General features: G+C 42.3%; 1 long non-coding RNA gene across 1 annotated transcript; it reads left to right on the top strand.

Moving 5' to 3' along the window:
* The first annotated feature begins 63 nt into the window (after positions 1 to 63).
* Positions 64 to 926, top strand: LOC148127937 (uncharacterized). Its single transcript, XR_015740709.1, has 2 exons — positions 64 to 387; positions 662 to 926. It is a non-coding gene; the product is annotated as an uncharacterized LOC148127937 (long non-coding RNA).
* The last annotated feature ends 5,983 nt before the right edge of the window (positions 927 to 6,909 follow it).

The following is a 6,909-nucleotide window of genomic DNA, read 5'->3' as shown; positions in this document are numbered from 1 at the left end:
CTCGTGGCCGAGGTTGCTGAGGGAGGAAGCGCTGAGAATTTTTCCCTTTCTTGCATTCAAGCGCTTAAAATCGGAGGAAGGATTTATCTCTTTAAAGGGGAAGATTATCAGTCAAATCAAATACTGTAATAAATGGTCATTTTCTGTTCATACTATTATTGTCAAACAACTCTGTTGTAACCATGCTTTAGTACTATTGTGGGATCCACCTTTTTAACTTTGACAAGAATGGGCGTTATCATGGTACTTCATCAGCCTCGCTCAACTCAGTTGACTACCAGGAATTCTGGGAGATGTAGTCCAAAAATTGAAGGATAACAGCAATCGCCTATGTCAGCATTGTCACTTCTCTGAATCGCTTTTGGACTCCTGACTTCCCTCCAGGGGGTAATGGCTAGCAGAGGTTAATTACTTTTATATATCTGGGGTGGAAAAAGAACAAAGAGAAGAGGGCAAGGTGAGATACTGGATGAAGTTTGTCGGGTGGAAAAGGAAAGATACTCTAGTAGAGGCGAAAGATTTCTGGATTTTTTTCGGAGGGGAGGGAGGACGATCCTTACCATTTTTCTGGCAAAAGAAATGCAAAATATTTTCTGACATCCGTTTGTCAACTTTCAATTGTAAATAACTAATACAGGGCCTTTTTTTCTTTTTTTGAAAGACAAGCAAGGTTGCTTCAAAGAATTGGAGAGGAGATCATCCCAAATTAGAGGAATACTGTTTTCCATCCATGGGGACTATGGATGATCTGCCTTTTCTCACTTTGCTTCTGTGTTGGCTACTTCAAAAACGCCAGTCATTTGCTCTTAGTTGCATCTGACTTATTTTTTATGAGTATCTGCAATACTGAATATAAGCACTATCCACTTATCCTTAGGTTTACAGAAAATATTCTAGAATAAAATTTGCTGCCCTGTTACCATTCACTAGCCTGTCTCTATTGCCTCTGTTTCAAATCCAAAATGCTAATGGATTTTATAGTTGAAGCTGCCCTTGGATGGTTTTAAATAAGGGGAGGTGACTGCTATTGTAGAAAAGCCAATATGGTATAGTGGTTAAGGCGCTTAAGGGCACTAGGCTAATCTGTGAGCTAGGCACAAAACCAGCTGGGTGACTTTAGCCAATCACTTCCTCCGAAGAATGGCAATTACAAACTACTTCTGAGAATCTTGCCCCCAAAACTGCAGCAATCCTATAATCTCTCCAGTCTACTGGAAAGGCCATCTCCATGTTTTTTCTGCCTCACATCAAAAGTAGTGTTTTCCCACTTGTGCTGGCACAAACAATGATGTTTCACTTGCTACATTTCATTCCATTGCACTTAAATGTTTATGCAATAGTACAGTGTATACCCTCCCTTCTAGTCATTGGCTGCCACCAATGTAGTTCATAGTATTATGGATTACTCCATTGCTGGTCCTCCTCTGAAATCCATGAACACTGGGACTATATAGCGATGATGGTTTCTTTTCTTTGGGGGAGAGGTTTCGTTTCTGGACTTTTTATGCATGGGAGTCAAACTGGATTAAAGACAGTAGTAAAAAAAGAAAAAGAAAAGCCCATTGTTCATTTTTTTGGTTAGAATAAGGTTGGATAATTTTTCTGTCCTATTTTGAGAGAGTTTAATGGCACCATTTTGGTTTTTGGTGACTCAAAACTCTCACACAATGCAGTATGTGCAAGAAACACTTACTTGTTTATAAATTTGCACGTGTATTATTTCCAAATTGTGGATAGTCACACACAAATTGACAGTGTATCTATGCAAGCCAAATAAATGTTATTTCCATCCACATGTTGGGTTTTATCACAAATTAATACAGTAATTGAATAAAAGAATTGCAATGAAAATTGCATCTTACTTAGAATAGCCATTAATTAACTGCTTGTTATTTAACATGTTCTAAGATTATTTCAAGTCATTTGTCATTCTTCATCAAAAAATTGTTAGACATTAATGAAAGAAAAATATGATAAATGTCATATTGTTTTAGCACAGTGATGGTGAACCTTTTTGTTGTGGTGTGCCGAAAGTGCGCGCGTGCCCACAATGCAGTGTGCTCCACCCACCCACCCCACATACACGCACAACACCCCCCCGCCCCCTTACCTACACTGTGCATGTGCACACCTCCCAGATGATTTTCGGCCCGGTTGAGGCCGTTTTTGCCCTCCCGAGGCTCGAGGGAAGCCTCTGCAACCTCGGGAGGCCGAAAAATGGGCCTTCTGGAAATACCGGAAGTGCCTGTTTTCAGCCTCTGAAGGGCTTCTGGAGCCCGGGGGAGGTCATTTTCACCCTCCCAGAGGCTCGTGGGAAGCCTCTGGAGGCTGAAAAAGGGTCCATTTCAACACTTCCGGTATTTCCGGAAGGTCTGTTTTTTGGCTTCCTGAGGTTGCAGAGGCTTCCCTCGAGCCTCGGGAGGGCAAAAACGGCCTCAAATGGGCCGAAAAGCATATGGGAGGCACACAGTGCAGGTTTTTGGCTGGTGCTCACCATCACGGTTCTAGCACATCTGAATTGTGATTCTATACCAGCATAGTTGAATTTAAATTACTTATAGGATACTATAGATAAATGCACACAAGCAAACACAAGTTAAGACCAATCTCTATCAACCAACCTTATTCCAGATATCCTGGAATTCTCAATCCCCCCAAATTATTGCGTCTTTAAGAATGAGAATTTGGTGGTTGTAATCCCAATCCATCTGGAGGATACCAAATTGAGAAAAACTAGTATAAACAGATTGTTCCAAAGTTTTCCTTGCCAGATCTCTGTTCCTGGGGTTATCTGAAGATTTCCATACTTCATCAGGCCTTAATGGAGGACCCTGAGGCAACTCTGTTGCTATCAGGATGGTACACAGAACCAGGATCAACAGCTTCCACATGCCAGAAAAATTGGCAGACTGTGGGCAAGTAACAACAGCTCAAAGGATTCTCTGCCTGAATGTTCAGGACACATTTGAAGCAATTATGCAAGCTAGTTCATGAATTTATATAATTTGTCTCAAGCAATAATTAAAAGAAACTCTGACTACTGCAATATTCATTTGTAAGCAAATGAGTATCAGCAGCATAATTTGACTCTTAACTTCCTTATTCAAGCTTTTGTTCTTAAATTACCCATGCTATCCATATGCTGAGTAAAATGATTCAGAAAAAATATGAGAATCCTCCAGGTGTACAAATCTATTGTTTAAAAATAAAGCCACTTAGAAATAAAACTTACCAGTAAACATTGACTTTCCTTTCTCTGTTCAGCAGTTTACTAACTTGCAAGGTAAGTCATATCTCCTACTTACAGTTTTAGGAAAAAATGAAGGTCAGTAATTGACCATGACTTCCAAGCAGAATTACAAAAGGCAGTAACAGATTCATATATACCTCCCCATCTTACTGACTCATTATCCAATGTGCATCAAAATAGTGATGGAGTTCAAAGCGATTAAACATTTCTGCCTCATCCATTATATCATTGAATAAAAATCTCTTACATAATAGAATAGCAGAAGACCATGTTGTTTTTTAACATCAAAATGGCTTTTTTTTCCAACTGAGTCTTCTGACAAAATTGTGAACTTCAAATCCCAGAATTTGTTCACAGTCAGTGTAGTAACCATAATAATTTGGTTAGATGAAAGAACTTCAGTGCAGTCATTAACCAGCACAAGGGAATCAGTGTTCAAATAACCAAATTTAAATTGACCATATTAGGATACATAGGAAAGGTATATACAAAGAATTTTGGCTAAAAGACAACAGTAAATGAAAAATGCTAAAATGCTTGCTCAGGCTACACATGTGCAACAAATGAGGAAAGATTAAAATTAGCAATTCAGGTGGTATAAATTTTAAAATAGCAACATAAAATGAAAATACAAAGAAATCATAGATAAAACATTCAAATTATCCATAAGGGATTGAGGATTATAAACATATACACTGCTCAAAAAAATAAAGGGAACACCAAAGTAAGACATCCTAGATCTGAATGAATGAAATATTCTCATTAAATACTTTGTTCATTACATAGTTGAACGTGCTGACAACAAAATCACACAAAAATTATCAATGGAAATCAAATTTAGCAACCCACGGAGGTCTGGATTTGGAGTTACGCTCAAAATTAAAGTAGAAAAAAACACTACAGGCTGATCCAACTTTGATGTAATGTCCTTAAAACAAGTCAAAATGAGGCTCAGTAGTGTGTGTGGCCTCCAAGTGCCTGTATGACCTCCCTACAACGCCTGGGCATGCTCCTGATGAGGTGGCGGATGGTCTCCTGAGGGATCTCTTCCCACACCTGGGGTAAAGCATCCCCCAACTCCTGGACAGTCTGTGGTGCAACGTGGCGTTGGTGGATGGAGCGTGACATGATGTCCCAGATGTGCTCAATTGGATTCAGGTCTGGGGAACAGGCAGGCCAGTCCATAGTATCAATGCCTTCGCCTTGCAGGAACTGCTGAAACACTCCAGCCAGATGAGGTCTAGCATTGTCTTGCATTAGGAGGAACCCAGGGCCAACCGCACCAGCATATGGTCTCACAAGGGGTCTGAGGATCTCATCTCAGTACCTAATGGCAGTCAGGCTACCTCTGGCAACCACATGGAGGGCTGTGTGGCCCCCTAAAGAAATGCCACCCCACACCATTACTGACCCACTGCAAAACCGGTCATGCTGGAGGATGTTGCAGGCAACAGAACGTTCTCCACAGCGTCTCCAGACCCTGTCACGTCTGTCACATGTGCTCAGTGTGAACCTGCTTTCATCTGTGAGGAGCACAGGGCGCCAGTGGTGAATTTGCCAATCTTGGTGTTCTCTGGAAAATGCCAAACGTCCTGCACAGTGTTGGACTGTAAGCACAACCCCCACCTGTGGATGTTGGACCCTCATACCACCCTCATGGAGTCTGTTTCTGACCATTTGAGCAACCACATGCACATTTGTGGCCCGCTAGAGGTCATTTGGCAGGGTTCTGGGAGTGCTCCTCCTGTCCCTCCTTGCACAAAGGCAGAGGTAGCGGTCCTGATGCTGGGTTGTTGCCCTCCTACGGCCTCTTCCATATCTCCTGATGTACTGGCCTATCTCCTGGTAGTGCCTCCATGCTCTGGACACTACACTAACAGACACAGCAAACCACCTTGCCACAGCTCGCATTGATGTGCCACCCTGGATGAGCTGCACTACCTGAGCCACTTGTGTGGGTTGTAGACTCCGTCTCATTCTACCACTAGAGTGAAAGCACCGCCAGCATTCAAAAGTGACCAAACCATCAGCCAGAAAGCCTAGGAACTGAGAAGTGGTCTGTGGTCACCACCTGCAGAACCATTCCATTATTGGGGATGTCTTGCTAACTGCCTATGCTTTCCACCTGTTGTCTATTCCATTTGCACAACAGCATGTGAAATTGATTGTCAATCAGTGTTGCTACCTAAGTGGACAGTTTGATTTCACAGAAGTGTGATTGACTTGGAGTTACATTGTGTTGTTTAAGTGTTCCCTTTATTTTTTTGAGCAGTGTATATATACAGATCTTCTTCAAAGCTGAGAATAGGCAGGTAGTCCTTGATTTACATCTATTTAAAAACTGTTAGTTACGACAGCATTGAAAAAGTAACTTCCAAACATTTCAGTGTCACATGATCAAAATTCACCTAGTTGGCAACCAGCTTGTATTTGCAGCATCCTAGAGTTAGATGATTGCTGTGTCAACTCATGAAGCTTCCTTGACCCACTCATGAGTTGCCATAGGCAGGGGGATGGGAAATCGCACCTCGTAGCTGCACCAAGGAATTAATCCTCAGTCATAACACAATGCAGTCTGGCAGAGCAAATCAAGGCCATCTCCAATGGATACCAGCAATACCTGGAGAGAGTGACTTCTACAACCTGTGAAATTACCTTGCTGGGAAATGTGATGGGGGGAGAGGGAAACAGGATCAGAGGCAAGGCACGAAAAGATTGGCTTCACCTAGGTAATGCTGACATGGTGCTCCTAATAAAAGACTGGATTTTTATTGCCAGGTGGCTTAAGACTCTTAATTGCATTAGGGCAAGGGTTGGAACCCTGACATTAAGCTAACTCTCCCAAAACTAATTAAAAATGACTGGGATTCCTGAGCCCTGGACCCTCCACCTGCTCTCCAATACCTGGGGTGCATGGAGAGGAACGCAGGATACCATGATAGAAGGCAGGCTCTCCGAGGAAAGCCTGATCCTGGCAACAGAGAAAGAGGTAGTCCCTACTCCAAGTCAGGCAACTCCAGGAACCAGCAGCCAAGTCAGAATCCCAGTGTAGCCATTGCTGATCATGGAAACCAAGATGTATAGAATGCCCGTCTCAATGACCAAAGCGGAAAGGGATGAGTATTTGTGGAAAAAAGTCCCTGAAGCAGCCAAGGTTGAGTTCCCCCATCCAAGTTACCATTTTAAGATGCAACCCATAAGCAGGCTAGAGGGATTGAAATGGAAGATCAAGTGGGAAGAGATCAGAACCCCAAAGTTCCTACTTGAAACCCAAAGTGAATCCCTGGAGCAATTGAGAAATTTGGTCAAGCCACCCTTTGCGATGAGGGGCCGTCATGCCAACCAAAGGAAAGGGGGGAAGAGATGGGGGTGCTGTCACTCCCTGAATAAAAGGGAAGCCTGATTCAACCCGCCAAGCTCCAATTGCCCAGCCCTAACCTCAGACTGGAATCAACCACGGAGGAGTTGTGAGTTGCCATTATTCCCTTAAAATAAAAATAAATCCTTGAGGATAGATTTAGTGATAAGTTAGGTACATTTAAACCTATTTAATTGCTGTCTCAGCTACCGAAAAATATAGCCTCAGAGTGATTTTGGACTAAAAATCTTTAAAGGAGTCTCTCTCTTTACCTGCGTAATAAATGTAGAGACATAAATAC

Source organism: Pseudonaja textilis, chromosome 1, assembly GCF_049901715.1.
Source record: "Pseudonaja textilis isolate UNSWEBS1 chromosome 1, rPseTex1.2, whole genome shotgun sequence".
In the NCBI taxonomy this organism is placed as follows: domain Eukaryota; kingdom Metazoa; phylum Chordata; class Lepidosauria; order Squamata; family Elapidae; genus Pseudonaja; species Pseudonaja textilis.
The sequence above is the reverse complement of the archived record's forward strand: the minus strand, read 5'-3'. Positions and strand labels throughout refer to the sequence as shown.